At 38.6% G+C, this 19,069-nt stretch overlaps 1 protein-coding gene across 6 annotated transcripts in view; it reads right to left on the bottom strand.

The window, feature by feature from the left end:
- The window catches only part of LOC108118554 (protein Tob1-like), a 463,756-nt gene that overhangs the window by 225,482 nt on the left and 219,205 nt on the right, over positions 1-19,069 (bottom strand). The window lies entirely within an intron of this gene.

Here is a 19,069-nt window from a genome sequence, read left to right as displayed (position 1 = left end):
ACTGCCAGGATATGCTTGCGAGAAAAAAATTGATGAACTGGAAGAAGGTCCATACTTTCAAGACGAAATGCCATTGTCCGCAGTTCAAGCTGAGTACAAGTTATGGTGTACCAAAATTTCATCAATCAACCGAAATTTTGAGACTGTTGGAGTGTTGTGATGGAACATTTTTTCGCGGGATAAATCTTCTTGTGACTATGTCAATTCACTGGGATACTGTTGTTGATCCGGAGGAAGTTCTCGACCGTTTAGCGAAGAAAAAATCAAAGAAGTTACTCATTTAAGGTGTATGTTCTGAAGGAAAATACATACTGTATTCACATTTTGCTATTGGCAGATATTTGATGTGAAACATAATTATTGCTTCAATTTTTTTTTAACATTATAGTAACTGTTAATTGTAACCTTATACCTTATACTGTACCTTTGTTTTGCACAATAAATAATAAAAGATCAAACGTCACGGACTGATTAATGATTGATGTGTGATTTGCCTTGTTCTGAATTTATTCGAATAAGTCCACATTTTTTATTGATTTTTGTCCTTGTCCAATGTCGAAGCTAGCCTTTGATCCAATCCGAAAGCTTTTTGGCGGTTTTTTAACAGCAAAAAGTCAAAATCGGACATACATACCTTCATCCATATGTTATGGTAATTTAGCAGCCGACTCGGATCTGGGCGTTTCTGATATTTTTGCAAAATACTTTGCCTCTAACTTGGAGCCGAAGGTTCCTTGGAGTGATCATGTAACTCTTCTAGGCATTGAGCCTTTTCTCAATCTGAGTAACATGGACGTATTGGACTGTGACCTAGTTGAAGCCACAGGACATTTTACCGAGTCACTCACACCTGACTTGGATGGTATCTCCCCATTCTTTCTTAAGAGGGCTATCGCTTTCCTTTCTTCTCCCCTTCAGCTGATGTTCTCCTTGTCGCTCTCATGTTGTAGATTCCCCTATCGGTGGAAGATTACTTCTGTAACGCCTATTCACAAAGCTGGCAGTAGGTCTGAACTATCGACCTTTAGCCAAAATTTGCAACGTCGCTAAGACACTGGAGCGGATAGTAACTAAAAAATTTACTTTTCTGGCTCGCTATCTCAAGTCCATTTGTCACTTCCTCTGGTCTTCCACAAGGCAGCTTTCTTGGACCTCTTCTATTTATTATTTTCATTAATGACATCTCGTCATGCTTTCCTCATTGCTACTTCTTAATGTATGCGGATGACCTTAAAATCTATAAAGCCATTAGCTGCATTAGTGACAGTTACTTGTAACAGGAGGATATGTCCAGAGTTTACTCATGGTGCTTCCGTAATCTTCTTCCATTTAATTTATCTAAGTGTATGTTTAACCGTTACAGTAAGCGGTCTCTTGAAATCTTCACGGGTTATTCCTTCAGTAATTATAATTTATCAGCTAAAGAGGAGGTGTAAGACCTTGATGTCTAATTCGACAGCAAATTTAAATTTTCTGGTCACTTAGACTATATTCTGCCTAAAGCGTATGCTTTCAGGATCCTCTACCTTCATACCAAGCCGCTGCCTTCTTCTCAATGTTTGCATATTGGAGGATCGGCGTAAACTTGCAGTTTTAACTTTTTGGAACAATGAAGTCGTTGATAACATAATTTTAATGTTCCTCAAAGGGATCTTCGTACCGTTGCCCCCTTTCGGGTCAAGTGTCATAGGGCCAATTATCTTTTAAATGAGCCGATTGAGCGGGCTCTTTCTTATTTTAATTCTTTGCCGCCTAGCCTCCGAATTGAGTAGGAATTGACTCTGATAAGGTTGTGTCTAAACTCATGTTAACCAGGCAATTATTAAGTTTTTATTATTATTTTAGTATTATTTATTACTTTGTAAGTTGTTATTATGTATGCCGTTGGCGAAATAAATACATAAATGTGTGAGATTACTTTACTTTACTCTAGGGTTACTTTATTGGACATGGTCCAGCTACCATCCGAGGTTTTAATGCATCCTACGTTAGGATTTATCTGTTGGCAAAATAAATAAATAAATAAATTTATTTAAACACTCTTTAGTCACCCAAGATCTGTATCGACTTATGATTACTCCTTAGCAATGTTAACAGATATTATATAGGGGCCATACAACTGAACGATAGGAAATGACCCAACTTTCGTGTTTTCGTACAGATTCTAAGTTAATCCCACCTACCAAATTTCATAACGATCGGCCACTATATCTTATAGCTGCCATATAACTGAACGATTGGAAATGGTTTTTACCAACATTACCAACATTTTACCATAATACCATAGTGTTCTTGAAGATAGAAGTTTGGGACTATTTTTTAGACTTTGTATCGAAATGAATTGGTTATATTATGATATTCTCATAAGGATCGGCCAACTACATCCGATTTTTGAGATATATATCCGGTTTTAACTGCAAGGGTATATCATATTCGGCTCTGCCCGAAGTAAGCTTTCCTTTCTTGTTGTTTGATATTTTTTTTCGACTAAGTGTTTGGAATATTAATCAATTCAAGTTAAAAACGTAAGGCTTTGCGCGTAGAAAATATCGATATGTTAGTGCTGACCTTCTATTTTAGAAATGGGAGCTCCCCCGATGAAGATTTGAATTGGATTTCTATTATATTTATTTGTCATCGTTATTTGATGTATCTTGAACAAAAATTCTGGTATTCGAATTTTTCGAATATAGTAGTTTTCGAATATATTAAGTTTTGATGATAAATTATTAAATAACAACAATTAGAAATGATTTTTTGTTTCACTTATTGTTATATCAAAGCTACTTTCTGCTGAGTGTTGAGTGCCTGAAGCACTGGATTCTTCATGATCTTCTTCTGTAAAATTATTTTTTTCGATTCTTGAAGGAGCATCCGCTACTACCATTGGTAGTACCACGTTTATACGAAATTTTAAGTACGGCCAAGGCATAATATCCAATTTTATAAACAATTAAAATTGTCCGTAGAAGGAAGCGGCGTAAGGTGAAATAGAAGAAGGATAGAAAGATAGAGATTACGTGAAAGAGGAGCCGAGCACACACACGTGCAAATTAACCCCAATCTGATGACGCAATAGGAGCTAAGCGAAGCATCCAAACTTAAACTGGCTCATCCATGTGTATCGGCGTAACCCAAACTGTTAAACCACGCCGTGGTATTGTTGCTCCGACCTCGTACCACTATTCCACATTTTCCACAATGGCTCACATCCAGCACTAATCCCAGCACTAGCCAAGCGAATTATCACTAGGATAAGAGAAGTTTAACACGTTTGATGAATTGGAATTAAGAATTAAGAATTTTGAAGGGACATTTATCTAGGTTAATTTATATTTTTCTTTAGTATCTTAATGTAACTGCACATGCGACACACAGCCACCGCATTCCTTCACTTCTTCCTTCACCTTCTCACTTCACGAGAAGCGACCTTTTTACAGGAATCTGCATCTTCGATGGGCCCAACGAACCTGCATCGCCGGAAACGAGAGTGAGTCCGTGAAAACAAACGTAAATGTGGCAGATAGGCTAAAATAACGTAAGATGAAGTTGACACAATGGAATCTTACTTCTTGTTTTGAATTTTGATTTATAATTTCGATATTCTGTTATGGCGCAAATTCGTATGAAGTTTATTTTGAGTTTAATATTAAAGAGAGCACTTATTATAATGGAATAGACGGTTATTATTTGGGTCTGTTGCTTTTGTGATGCGGTTGTCAGTTATCTCCGAAGTTGTTTGAATCTGTAGAGAACATTTTTACAATGGATACCCAATAGATCCATATCGAGGTATCAAGGTAGGGAGGGTAAAGAAAGGGGAGCGAACGACACCTTAGCCGTCCTGATCAAACGCTAGTTTCCCTGTCTCTAAATACAACCCGACGTCTGTCCGTTTCTAACTGGTCCCATTTCAAATATTTGCTCGATCATTAACGAACAGTGAAGTGTACTTAAATAATTATTAGAGTAGAGTGGTGTTATTTGGGAGACAAGGAAGAACCCCCATAGTTCCGACGAGCTTAGAACCGAGCAACGCTAGAAGTGCACAACCCCGAAATCTCCTATACACCGTGGGTAAAGACTGCAGGCAGCCAGGTTTCCTTCATAAATGTGGTAAAGCGGAAGGGAAAGACAATGAGGGTTTTTTAAGGCCCCATGCGACAATTGGCCACTGCTGTTACTAACTGTACACTACATATAATAATAAGGCGCCCAACGTGAGGGGCTCAAGAAAATAAATAATATAAAATTTGTGAAAAGGTTACTGGGCCCCGGAAGTGAGTTGCGAAACTCGCTTAGTTGCTTAGGTTTTAAGGATTTAGTTTCAGATAGCATTCAGGAGCACGAGAGCCTGACAGAAAGTATCTAAAAGTTCGCGCATTGAAATTGCGACCGCGATTCGAGTACGTACGGATCAGGACGACCACGTGAACATCAGATACTGAAACAGCCTTCTTAGTATGTGAATGAGAACCAGCTGAATTTATTGTGGATTTGATGAGGTGATTCAGGACAACGTATCTAGGAATCGCGGCCTTATTTCGAGGTAAACGGAATGGTCGACCAGAACGAACCGACACTTCAAAACCGATAATTTCTTGCATTCCAGTAGTGAAAGTATGGGGCATTAGTTTGTGGAGTTACATCTTTCGGAGACACTTTGATCGAATAGTACCGGAACAAAGAAGACATACTTAAGCCGCTAAGTCAACATTGATTTTTATAATTTTTATTAATGTAGGGTTCCGGGAGTCACCAGTAGGAAAAAAAAACAATTTAAAATTATTTTAGAGAAGCCACTACACATTGGGGGTTGGAGCACAACAAGTTCCAAGAAATAAAGGAAAAAGTTCCAGTTGGGAAATTGCGCGAAGCAATAGGCTTAGTACTGACACAGATACACTGGACAAAAAATTCCTCTGTTTTTTATTTTAATACAGAATTATAAAGGGAGACACAGAAAAGACGAGGGGAAAGTTCTTCCATGCGTGAGCGCCACTCAAATATTTTTAAACACAGAAACTGCGAGCTCTGGCACAAGTTTGTTAGTTGATAAAAATATTATATTTAATTGACTGGTAATGCGTTTTTATTTTAATATTGTAGTTTGGTATGAAAAAATTTTTAGGGAATTCATTTATTATAATTTTTTCACGTAGTGACCTGGATGCTATTTTAGGCGCACAGTCCCTTAAATCTTATACTTTCATTTTGGTCTCACGCCGCTGTCGTTAATGTCACGGTTGGGCCGGGGTAATAGTTATATCACGGCTAGTAGTTACTGGGGAGTCGAGTGGTCGCCTCGACTTTTTTCCTTCGGTCTCTGTTGCTATGGCCCTTGAGGCACAATAACAAATTTGTCAAATAATAAATAAACTCAAAATAAAATTAACCCTAAAATTTAGAAATTCGCCATAACTCTTAATTTTTTCTAAATACAAGAAAAGATTTCTATTTTCAAAAAAAAGTTTCTGAAAACAAGAAAAATTTCTTATATCAAAGAAGTTTTTCTCAAATATAGAAATAGTCGCCATAAACTGAAATCGCCCTAAAATCAAGAACATTTTTCTATAATTAAGGCAAATTATGACTTATTTTCAGGAAATATTTTCTTAATAATAGAAAGGCTCACCATAAAAGATATTACCCTAAAAAATAGAAAACTGTTTCTACAATAAAGAAATTCCTTTCTATAAAACTTCACTTCCCTCTCTTTCTCTTAAGCGAACGGTCGTGTTTTTTTGTGCGCACTGCGTTTTATTATAAATATTGGTAAATCGGTGTTTACATACTTGTGAATTAAATCTTGTAAATCTTAACAATCTTAAAGCCTAAACCGTATCGCTTCGCGAGTGCTGTGGTATATTTGGAGTCGAATTAATATTTTTTGCCTACATTCTATTCCAAGCATAGCTCAGCTCTGCTTCTTCGCCGCCTTATCTATATTTCTGCATTTCTCTTTTGCACTCTTTCAAAGCTCCCGCTTCGGCTTCTTGTTTGGCACAGTGGTTCAAGGTATTGTGTTTTTTAACTTTGTTAATATTAATTTTTGTTTTATTAAATAAAAAAAAAAATAAAAAATAAATAAAATGGAATTTAAACTGGTCTGTGCCATTAAGTCTTGTAACAAGACAATTTCCACATCCCAGCCTAGCATCCATTGCTGGTTATGTGAAAACGTCGTGCACGCCAAGTGTGCCGGTTTCACTGCATCAGTTTCGGATGCCATTTCCCGTAGGTCTGGGATACATTATTGTTGTGAGAATTGTCGTGCTGTGCAAGGCGAAATGAGGTCGTTCATGAGACAGACAAAAAATGGATTTAAAGAGCTGATCACTGGTTTTCGTAAAATCAATGAACAGCTCTGTGCGCTGGACACTCAGTTTAGTGGCCTTCAGCTGCTAAATGAGTCCCCTAAGCGTAAGAAATCCGCTGTTTCTGATCCGCCTCAGCCTGCTCAGCCGACATTAATGCAGCCGCTTATATCTCTGGCCACCCCAAGGGCTAGAACTGAGAAAAATTCGTCCGAATTTCTCAGGGATAATGAGCAATTGTCCGATATGTCCGCCATGGCATCCCTTCAAGTGATGCCACAGGTCCTAGGGAACGAAACCCCCATTAGAGTCACCCAAAAGGGTATTCCACAGTCCGGACCACCGGCACCGACTGATGCTGCAGTTCTCGTACCTGCGACACCAAAACCCTTACAGGTGATTCCTCCATCGAAACATATATTTGTTTCTCGGCTTGCCCCTGATACTTCAGAGATTGATATCTCGGCTTATATCAAAGCCAAAACAAAAGCCGATATAAAGGTGGAGGACATAACTAAATTTAAATATAATTATACACGGCGCACGTCTTCTTTCAAGATTCGTGTGCCCGCGCTGATGTCCAAGACGATTTGTTCTCCCAGTTTATGGCCAGAGAATCTTTTCGTCCAAGAACATCAGCCTAGTTCCGTGAAGAAAAAAGTTAAAAAACCAGTGGGAGTGAGACTTCCCAATATCGGAACCACCGACCAACCCTCTACCTCTTCTTTGGCTACTAACCCAAAAAACTAGTTTCCTCATTAACTCTTACATATCAGAATACTAGGGGGCTACGTAGCAAACTCCCCAAGCTATATTCTGATAGTTCTTTCTTTGCATCCCATATAATAGCATTTACAGAAAGTTGGTTAAATCCGGAGATCTTTAGCTCCGAAGTTTTTCCAAGTAAGTACACCACTTTTAGACGGGATCGATCTCAGCGAAGAGGAGGTGGAGTCCTCATTTCGGTAGACTCTACTCTTGCTTCTGAAGAGGTGAAATCCCATGAGCTTGGTGACATAGAATTTATTTGCGTTGAAATCACTATGTCCGTTAAAGCTATATACATTACATGTTCATATATACCTCCTATGTCTGAACCGCCTACATATTGGCAGCATTTGTCCGCCATTCGATACGTCTCTAATCTTATGACGGATCGTGACCAACTCGTAGCGGTGGGCGACTTTAATATCCCAGAATTGAAGTGGTTCAACGTCGATAACTCACCATCTTTGTCACTTATAACTTACCATGACTTCACCGCGGGCATGTTTGACATGTCCCTAGGTCAGATCAATCATGTTAGAAATTCGCTAGGTCGGCTTTTAGACTTGTGTTTTGTATCTGATCCTGATGGTACTGCTCTCTCCAGAGCATTTCCCCTTTCAACCCCAGAGGATCCATATCACCCCACGCTGGAGGTCTCAATCGCAACCACTCCTGGTATCGATCAGATGTCTCCGAGCGTGGTAAATAAGATTCGCTGTTTCCGTAAAGCTGATTTTCAGAAACTTAATAGCCTTATCGATACATTTGACTGGTCTGATATTCTGGCGTGCACTGATCTTAATGTCACTTTAGAAAAATTGTATTTTACTTTAAATACATTTTTTGACTCATGTGTGCCTTGGAAATATCCGTCCGCTTCAACAAATCCTCCTTGGTTTACAAGGTGCCTCACTAACTTAAAAAATAAAAAAAATAAGCTTTTACTTAAATATAAAAAAACCTGCAGTAGTGTTGATTTCTCAAGATACCTACTAGCTCGGTCGAATTTTACCGTGCATAACGCTGAATGTTATAGGAATTATATTGGCCGCTGCCGGATACAATTTACTCAGGATCCAAAGCAGTTTTATAATTTTTTAAACACTAAGCGTTAACACGTAACTTTTTCACCCCTTCTTACGTTTGAAAATTCCTCTGCGACTTCTGATCAGGCCATTGCCGATCTATTCGCAGAATTTTTTCAAACAACTTATTCTCCTCCTAAATTGACTGATCAGCCTTACGCATATAACATTCAAGCAGCAAATCTTATTTTCTGTCCGTTTTTTTCTGAGAACAACTTATTATCTGGTCTTTTAAGGGTCAAACCCATTTATTCGCCAGGACCCGATGGAGTACCAGGCTGTGTGCTAAAATACTGTGCCAGGGCTCTGTGCAAACCTCTTCTTAGACTTTTCAACTTATCTTTGGAAACCTCGATTTTTCCCCTTAAGTGGAAGGACCACAAATTCCACCTCCACCACCACAAATTCACTGGAGTTGACATCCTTTGTCATAGATGGCTTTTGTAAAGGATATCAAACCGATGTAATTTACACAGACTTCAGCAAAGCATTTGATCCAGTTAATCACTCACTCTTGTTGAGTAAACTGAATATGCTGGGTTTTCCTAAAGACCTCTTAACGTGGATCTCCAGCTATCTAGATGGAAGGACACAAAGAGTCTTATTTAAAAACATACAGTCCCGTCTGGTCCGTGCTACATCTGGCGTCCCTCAAGGAAGTCATCTTGGCCCTTTATTATTCACGCTTTTTATAAACGACTTGCCCCCTGCTTTAACGAACTCTCTAGTTCTTATGTATGCAGATGATGTAAAGCTTTGTCTTCAGTACAAATCCATCTCTGCCCAATGCAGTCTTCAGTCTGACCTTAATAAGTTTCAAAAATGGTGTTTAGCTAATGATCTAATACTTAATGGATCTAAATGCAAACATATGTCTTTTTATCGTTCTTGCCCTCTGCAAGCTACTTATTCTATTAATGGGATTGCCTTAGAAAAATTAACCCAGGTTAATGATCTCGGCATCCTATTAGACATCAAACTTAAATTTGCCGACCATATTTCCTTAATGGTTAATAAGGCTAAAGGAGTCCTTGGTTTTATCAAAAGGTGGTCAAAAGAATTTAATGACCCCTATATAACCAAAACATTATTTATTTCCTTGGTTCGTCCTATACTAGAATACGGATCATGTGTCTGGAGTCCCCAATATGGAGTACATAAGGACCGCATAGAATCCGTACAAAAGAACTTTTTAATATTTGCACTTAGAGGTCTATATTGGGATGCAAATCTTCAGCTTCCATCCTACAGTAGCAAACTTTTACTTATAAACTTACCTAGCTTAACAAATCGTAGGACAATGCTCGGTGTAGTTTTTCTGCATCTTTTTCCTGTCCCTCTAAGCTTTATGATGAATACCGGAATGCTAGCTGACGCTCTTATTGATGCACAAGCCATTTCCAAATTCTGAAAGACCGGTACAAAAAAAAAAAAAAAAAAAAAAAAAAAAAGATACTAACCCTAAAAAATAGAAAACGGTTTTTACAATATAGAAATTTCTTTCTAAAAATGCACAGTGTTACCCTTTATTTTAGGTAACCGTAGAAAATATAAATATTTTGATTAATATAGAATTTTTTTATATTTACAATACATTGTAAATAGTTTTTTTTTTTTTTTGTCGCGGTCTTTCAGGATTTGGAAATGGCTTGTGCATCAATAAGAGCATCAGCTAGAATTCCTGTATTCATCATAAAGCTTAGAGGCCCAGACGACCGAGGGGAGCTATTATGCTACTTGAAGTTTGTTAAGCTAAGGGGCCGTCCATATATTGCGTGAAGCGAATTTCAGACTTTTGCGAGGTTATGATGCGAGGTTAGACCCCCGTGACCACAAACCGTGACGTTAACCCAAACCCCCTCCCCCCCCCAGGCGCGTCACGCAATATATGGACGGCCCCTAAGAGGAGTTAGTAAGATAGTATAAAATTCTGTATTTAACATTAGAGGAACAGGAAAGAGATGTAATAGAATAGAGACCATTGTAGTTCGAACATAATACCCTAAAAGGGTCATGCAGTGCATATGTCGAACTACAATAGCTAAGGAACAGAGGACTAAAGTTTAGAGTCCTTCTCTTAGGAATGTTAAATTTTAAACGTGTTAGTAAATGCTGGCTATCTACATCCCCGTTAATAAGGTTATGCAGAAAAAATACACCGAGCATTGTCCTAGGATTTGTTAAGCTTGGTAAGTTTATAAGTAAAAGTCTGCTACTGTAGGATGGAAGCTGAAGATTTGCATCCCAGTATAGACCTCTAGTTCGAATATTAAAAAATTCTTTTGTACGGATTCTATGCTGTCCTTATGTACTCCATATTGGGAACTCCAGACACATGAACCCGTACTCCAGTATAGGACGGACCAAAGAAATTAATAATGTTTTGGTTATATAAGGGTCATTAAATTCTTTTGACCACCTTTTAATAAAACCAAGGACTCCTTTAGCCTTATTAACCATTAAAGAAATATGGTCGGCAAGTTTAAGTTTAATGTCTAATAGGATGCCGAAATCATTAGACATAAAAAGACGATAATGAGACATATGCTTGCATTTTTATCCATTAAGTATTAGATCATTAGCTAAACACCATTTTTAAAAGGTGTCAAGGTCAGACTGAAGACTGCATTGGGCAGAGATGGATTTTTACTGAAGACAAAGCTTTACATCATCTACATACATAAGAACTAGAGAGTTCGTTAAAGCAGGGGGCAAGTCGTTTATAAATACATCATCTACATACATAAGAACTAGAGAGTTCGTTAAAGCAGGGGGCAAGTCGTTTATAAAAAGCGTAAATAATAAACGGCCAAGATGACTTCCATGAGGGACGTCAGATGTAGCACGGACCAGACGGGACTGTATGTTTTAAAATAAGACTGTTTGTGTCCTTCCATCTAAGTAGCTGGAGATCCACGTTATGAGGTCCTTAGGAAAACCCAGCATATTCAGTTTACTCAACAAGAGTGAGTGATTCACCAGGGACCGTAATCATTATTAGTAATATTTTAAAAATTCCTTTATAATTATTACTTATCGATTTTTAATTTTTTAAATCAAGACTAATAATTATTTTTGATCGAAAAAAATAAAAATGACAAATAATCATTAAGCTTGAACAAAAAATATAAAACTCAAAATAATGATTATTCGTGAGAATATGAGAACTCTGGAGGACCTGCCGTCCCTCCAGTATTAACCGGGCTTATTGTTTTAAGCGGGCTAAGTCATGATGGACGAACCCCTTTCCGCCTTCTAGTGGGTCCAAAGCATGAATTCTTCAAATTTACAAACAAAAACCAAAGTGGGGATTGAAACTTCTTCAGGAAATCTGGAAATGGAGTCAATGATTCGTCCAACTTCAAGGTTCTCAAAGACCAAGGAGCTGCCGACTTTTAACCGGCAAGGACGGAAGTGAGTCTGGAGCCAAAAAAGCCGCAGAGTTCAAAAAGGCAGAGGTCGACCGGAGGTGGGGCCTAGGTGAACAAGAAGAAGGTCCAGCCGCAGCCGACTAACCGATCGTTCGCCTTTATGGGGAATCCAAAGGGCTGATTCTCATAACCTCTGACGGAAGGTAGTCAATGAGCTTCATGACCACTTAATTAAGGAATACTAAAGTGCGGGGGTCCTCCGCACTTCCAGAATTCGAAGACGTACACTCAAAATAAAATTTACCCTAAAATTTAGAAATTCGCCATAAAACTTAATTTTTTCTAAATACAAGAAAGAATTTCTAGTTTCTAGAAAAAATTTTCTGAAAACAAGAAAAATTTCCTCAATCAAAGAAGTTTTTCTCAAATATAGAAATAGTCGCTGTTGTATTTTAGGCTGAGGTTCTATTTAGGTTCTATTTATTTATTATAATGAAGGTGTTGTAGAACAAGGTTGTTGGCGATAGAGGCGACAGAACGGAAGAAGAAGCCTTGGAGGAGATACTTATAAAAATAACAAAGCTCCCGATATATATCGGGTAGTGCTGCCAATTGTATTTCCAATACTTCCCCTCAATTGGTAAGCTGCTAATCGGCTGGACGTGCACCCAAGGATGTCTTACAGGTGTTGTGTTTTGAGGCTCCAAGTCCTTTTGTTAATATGTCTGCTGGCATCTCGGTCGTTGATATGTAATTCACGGATATAGTTCCCTCTTCAACCAGCTCTCGGATGAAATGGTGGCGGATGTCAACATGCTTGGTGCGTTTGTGAAATACAGGGTTGCAAGCAAGTTGACCGGCTCCTTGATTGTCGTTGTGAATGACAGTTGTCTCCAGTTGCCCCAAAACTTCGCTAAGGAAACTTCTAAGGTGAACCGCTTCTTTTGATGAGTATGATAGAGCCATGTACTCCGCCTCTGTGCTTGACAATGCAACCGTCCGTTGCTTTCTACTTTCCCAGGATATTGCTGCACTTGCGAACTTGAAGGCAAAACCTGTGAAAGATCTGCGTTCGTCAATGTTTGCGGCCCAGTCAGCATCTGCGTAGCCTACTAGGTTTTGGCCATTTCGTTTATAAAACAAGCCATGGTTTTGGGTTCCTTTTAAGTAGCGTAATACCCTTTTTGCAGCCATCCAGTGCTGTTTCCCAAAATTTGTGTTACATTGGCTTAGTGCACTCACTGCGAACGCTATATCAGGGCGCGTTGATACTGCCAACCACATTAAGGCTCCTACCAAACTCTGATATGGCACACAAGACATTTCTTCCTTTTCGCTTTCTGTGGTTGGACACATTTCCGTAGACAATTTTTCGCTTGTATTAATTGGAGTATAACAAACGTAAATGTGGCAGATAGGCTAAAATAACGTAAGATGAAGATGACACAATTTTGGAATCTTACTTCTTGTCTTGAATTTTGATTTATAATTTCGATATTCTGTTATGGCGCAAATTCGTATGAAGTTTATTTTGAGTTTAATATTAAAGAGAGCACTTATTATAATGGAATAGACGGTTATTATTTGGGTCTGTTGCTTTTGTGATGCGGTTGTCAGTTATCTCCGAAGTTGTTTGAATCTGTAGAGAACATTTTTACAATGGATACCCAATAGATCCATATCGAGGTATCAAGGTAGGGAGGGTAAAGAAAGGGGAGCGAACGACACCTTAGCCGTCCTGATCAAACGCTAGTTTCCCTGTCTCTAAATACAACCCGACGTCTGTCCGTTTCTAACTGGTCCCATTTCAAATATTTGCTCGATCATTAACGAACAGTGAAGTGTACTTAAATAATTATTAGAGTAGAGTGGTGTTATTTGGGAGACAAGGAAGAACCCCCATAGTTCCGACGAGCTTAGAACCGAGCAACGCTAGAAGTGCACAACCCCGAAATCTCCTATACACCGTGGGTAAAGACTGCAGGCAGCCAGGTTTCCTTCATAAATGTGGTAAAGCGGAAGGGAAAGACAATGAGGGTTTTTTAAGGCCCCATGCGACAATTGGCCACTGCTGTTACTAACTGTACACTACATATAATAATAAGGCGCCCAACGTGAGGGGCTCAAGAAAATAAATAATATAAAATTTGTGAAAAGGTTACTGGGCCCCGGAAGTGAGTTGCGAAACTCGCTTAGTTGCTTAGGTTTTAAGGATTTAGTTTCAGATAGCATTCAGGAGCACGAGAGCCTGACAGAAAGTATCTAAAAGTTCGCGCATTGAAATTGCGACCGCGATTCGAGTACGTACGGATCAGGACGACCACGTGAACATCAGATACTGAAACAGCCTTCTTAGTATGTGAATGAGAACCAGCTGAATTTATTGTGGATTTGATGAGGTGATTCAGGACAACGTATCTAGGAATCGCGGCCTTATTTCGAGGTAAACGGAATGGTCGACCAGAACGAACCGACACTTCAAAACCGATAATTTCTTGCATTCCAGTAGTGAAAGTATGGGGCATTAGTTTGTGGAGTTACATCTTTCGGAGACACTTTGATCGAATAGTACCGGAACAAAGAAGACATACTTAAGCCGCTAAGTCAACATTGATTTTTATAATTTTTATTAATGTAGGGTTCCGGGAGTCACCAGTAGGAAAAAAAAACAATTTAAAATTATTTTAGAGAAGCCACTACACATTGGGGGTTGGAGCACAACAAGTTCCAAGAAATAAAGGAAAAAGTTCCAGTTGGGAAATTGCGCGAAGCAATAGGCTTAGTACTGACACAGATACACTGGACAAAAAATTCCTCTGTTTTTTATTTTAATACAGAATTATAAAGGGAGACACAGAAAAGACGAGGGGAAAGTTCTTCCATGCGTGAGCGCCACTCAAATATTTTTAAACACAGAAACTGCGAGCTCTGGCACAAGTTTGTTAGTTGATAAAAATATTATATTTAATTGACTGGTAATGCGTTTTTATTTTAATATTGTAGTTTGGTATGAAAAAATTTTTAGGGAATTCATTTATTATAATTTTTTCACGTAGTGACCTGGATGCTATTTTAGGCGCACAGTCCCTTAAATCTTATACTTTCATTTTGGTCTCACGCCGCTGTCGTTAATGTCACGGTTGGGCCGGGGTAATAGTTATATCACGGCTAGTAGTTACTGGGGAGTCGAGTGGTCGCCTCGACTTTTTTCCTTCGGTCTCTGTTGCTATGGCCCTTGAGGCACAATAACAAATTTGTCAAATAATAAATACACTCAAAATAAAATTAACCCTAAAATTTAGAAATTCGCCATAACACTTAATTTTTTCTAAATACAAGAAAAGATTTCTATTTTCAAAAAAAAGTTTCTGAAAACAAGAAAAATTTCTTATATCAAAGAAGTATTTCTCAAATATAGAAATAGTCGCCATAAACTGAAATCGCCCTAAAATCAAGAACATTTTTCTATAATTAAGGCAAATTACGACTTATTTTCAGGAAATATTTTCTTAATAATAGAAAGGCTCACCATAAAAGATATTACCCTAAAAAATAGAAAACTGTTTCTACAATAAAGAAATTCTTTTTTATAAAAGATACTAACCCTAAAAAATAGAAAACGGTTTTTACAATATAGAAATTTCTTTCTAAAAATGCACAGTGTAACCCTTTAATTTAGGTTACCGTAGAAAATATAAATATTTTGTTTAATATAGAATTTTTTTATATTTACAATACATTGTAAATAGTTTTTTTTTTTTTTTTTTTGTCGCGGTCTTTCAGGATTGGGAAATGGCTTGTGCATCAATAAGAGCATCAGCTAGAATTCCTGTATTCATCATAAAGCTTAGAGGCCCAGACGACCGAGGGGAGATATTATGCTACTTGAAGTTTGTTAAGCTAAGGGGCCGTCCATATATTGCGTGAAGCGAATTTCAGACTTTTGCGAGGTTATGATGCGAGGTTAGACCCCCGTGACCACAAACCGTGACGTTAACCCAAACCCCCCCCCCCCCCCCAGGCGCGTCACGCAATATATGGACGGCCCCTAAGAGGAGTTAGTAAGATAGTATAAAATTCTGTATTTAACATTAGAGGAACAGGAAAGAGATGTAATAGAATAGAGACCATTGTAGTTCGAACATAATACCCTAAAAGGGTCATGCAGTGCATATGTCGAACTACAATAGCTAAGGAACAGAGGACTAAAGTTTAGAGTCCTTCTCTTAGGAATGTTAAATTTTAAACGTGTTAGTAAATGTTGGTTATCTACATCCCCGTTAATAAGGTTATGCAGAAAAAATACACCGAGCATTGTCCTAGGATTTGTTAAGCTTGGTAAGTTTATAAGTAAAAGTCTGCTACTGTAGGATGGAAGCTGAAGATTTGCATCCCAGTATAGACCTCTAGTTCGAATATTAAAAAATTCTTTTGTACGGATTCTATGCTGTCCTTATGTACTCCATATTGGGGACTCCAGACACATGAACCGTACTCCAGTATAGGACGGACCAAAGAAATTAATAGTGTTTTGGTTATATAGGGGTCATTAAATTCTTTTGCCTTCTTTAGCCTTATTAACCATTAAAGAAATATGGTCGGCAAGTTTAAGTTTAATGTCTAATAGGATGCCGAAATCATTAGACATAAAAAGACGATAAAGAGACATATGCTTGCATTTTTATCCATTAAGTATTAGATCATTAGCTAAACACCATTTTTAAAAGTTATCAAGGTCAGACTGAAGACTGCATTGGGCAGAGATGGATTTTTACTGAAGACAAAGCTTTACATCATCTACATACATAAGAACTAGAGAGTTCGTTAAAGCAGGGGGCAAGTCGTTTATAAAAAGCGTAAATAATAAAGGGCCAAGATGACTTCCATGAGGGACGTCAGATCTAGCACGGACCAGACGGGACTGTATGTTTTAAAATAAGACTGTTTGTGTCCTTCCATCTAAGTAGCTGGAGATCCACGTTAAGAGGTCCTTAGGAAAACCCAGCATATTCAGTTTACTCAACAAGAGTGAGTGATTCACCAGGGACCGTAATCATTATTAGTAATATTTTAAAAATTACTTTATAATTATTACTTATCGATTTTTAATTTTTTAAATCAAGACTAATAATTATTTTTGATCGAAAAAAATAAAAATGACAAATAATCATTAAGCTTGAACAAAAAATATAAAACTCAAAATAATGATTATTCGTGAGAATATGAGAACTCTGGAGGACCTGCCGTCCCTCCAGTATTAACCGGGCTTATTGTTTTAAGCGGGCTAAGTCATGATGGACGAACCCCTTTCCGCCTTCTAGTGGGTCCAAAGCATGAATTCTTCAAATTTACAAACAAAAACCAAAGTGGGGATTGAAACTTCTTCAGGAAATCTGGAAATGGAGTCAATGATTCGTCCAACTTCAAGGTTCTCAAAGACCAAGGAGCTGCCGACTTTTAACCGGCAAGGACGGAAGTGAGTCTGGAGCCAAAAAAGCCGCAGAGTTCAAAAAGGCAGAGGTCGACCGGAGGTGGGGCCTAGGTGAACAAGAAGAAGGTCCAGCCGCAGCCGACTAACCGATCGTTCGCCTTTATGGGGAATCCAAAGGGCTGATTCTCATAACCTCTGACGGAAGGTAGTCAATGAGCTTCATGACCACTTAATTGAGGAATACTAAAGTGCGGGGGTCCTCCGCACTTCCAGAATTCGAAGACGTACACTCAAAATAAAATTTACCCTAAAATTTAGAAATTCGCCATAAAACTTAATTTTTTCTAAATACAAGAAAGAATTTCTAGTTTCTAGAAAAAATTTTCTGAAAACAAGAAAAATTTCCTCAATCAAAGAAGTTTTTCTCAAATATAGAAATAGTCGCTGTTGTATTTTAGGCTGAGGTTCTATTTAGGTTCTATTTATTTATTATAATGAAGGTGTTGTAGAACAAGGTTGTTGGCGATAGAGGCGACAGAACGGAAGAAGAAGCCTTGGAGGAGATACTTATAAAAATAACAAAGCTCCCGATATATATCGGGTAGTGCTGCCAATTGTATTTCCAATACTTCCCCTCAATTGGTAAGCTGCTAATCGGCTGGACGTACACCCAAGGATGTCTTACAGGTGTTGTGTTTTGAGGCTCCAATTCCTTTTGTTAATATTTCTGCTGGCATCTCGGTCGTTGATATGTAATTCACGGATATAGTTCCCTCTTCAACCAGCTCTCGGATGAAATGGTGGCGGATGTCAACATGCTTGGTGCGTTTGTGAAATACAGGGTTGCAAGCAAGTTGACCGGCTCCTTGATTGTCGTTGTGAATGACAGTTGTCTCCAGTTGCCCCAAAACTTCGCTAAGGAAACTTCTAAGGTGAACCGCTTCTTTTGATGAGTATGATAGCGCCATGTACTCCGCCTCTGTGCTTGACAATGCAACCGTCCGTTGCTTTCTACTTTCCCAGGATATTGCTGCACTTGCGAACTTGAAGGCAAAACCTGTGAAAGATCTGCGATCGTCAATGTTTGCGGCCCAGTCAGCATCTGCGTAGCCTACTAGGTTTTGGCCATTTCGTTTATAAAACAAGCCATGGTTTTGGGTTCCTTTTAAGTAGCGTAATACCCTTTTTGCAGCCATCCAGTGCTGTTTCCCAAAATTTGTGTTATATTGGCTTAGTGCACTCACTGCGAACGCTATATCAGGGCGCGTTGATACTGCCAACCACATTAAGGCTCCTACCAAACTCTGATATGGCACACTAGACATTTCTTCCTTTTCGCTTTCTGTGGTTGGACACATTTCCGTAGATAATTTTTCGCTTGTATTAATTGGAGTATTTACAGGCTTGAAGTTTTCCATGTTGAAACGTTTCAGGATGTCTGCTATATACTTTGGTTGGGCCATGGTGAACTCTGTCTTGTCTTCGCTTTGTTTAAATTCTATGCCCAAACAATACGATATCTTGCCCAAATCTTTCATCTGGAATTTGTTAGACAATTCATGCTTCAACTGCGAAAACATTTGGACGTTATTTGTTGCTATTATGAGGTCGTCTACGTAAAGCGATACTATCAGGATCCCATTTCGTTCACGTTTTAAGTACACGCACTGATCGGCTGCGAGTGGTTTAAGATTCAGTTCTTTGAGTTGGCAGTCTAGCTTTTTGTACCATTGGCGACCGCTCTGCTTTAGACCATATAGTGCCTTTCTTAACTTGCAAACTTTCTCGGGGCCATACATCTTCTTCTCATTTGCTGTCAATATTTCCTGGAACTCAGGTGGGACGCTGACATAAAGTTCTTCCTCGATGTCCCCATTTAAATAGGCGCTGTTGAAATCGAATTGGTGAACATCCAATCCGAGTTCCGTGGCTAAAGCTATTAATGTCCTTATTGAGCTCATTCGGGATACTGGAGAAAAGGTCTCGTCGTAATCAATACCTTCGCGTTGTGTAAATCCTTTTGCGACCAATCGAGCTTTTCGACAATTTATCTTTCCGTCGGGCGAATATTTTGTTCGTAGCACCCACTTCGTTTCG

The sequence above is a fragment of the Drosophila bipectinata genome, chromosome XL (genome assembly GCF_030179905.1).
Source record: "Drosophila bipectinata strain 14024-0381.07 chromosome XL, DbipHiC1v2, whole genome shotgun sequence".
NCBI lineage: Eukaryota > Metazoa > Arthropoda > Insecta > Diptera > Drosophilidae > Drosophila > Drosophila bipectinata.
The sequence above is the reverse complement of the archived record's forward strand: the minus strand, read 5'-3'. Positions and strand labels throughout refer to the sequence as shown.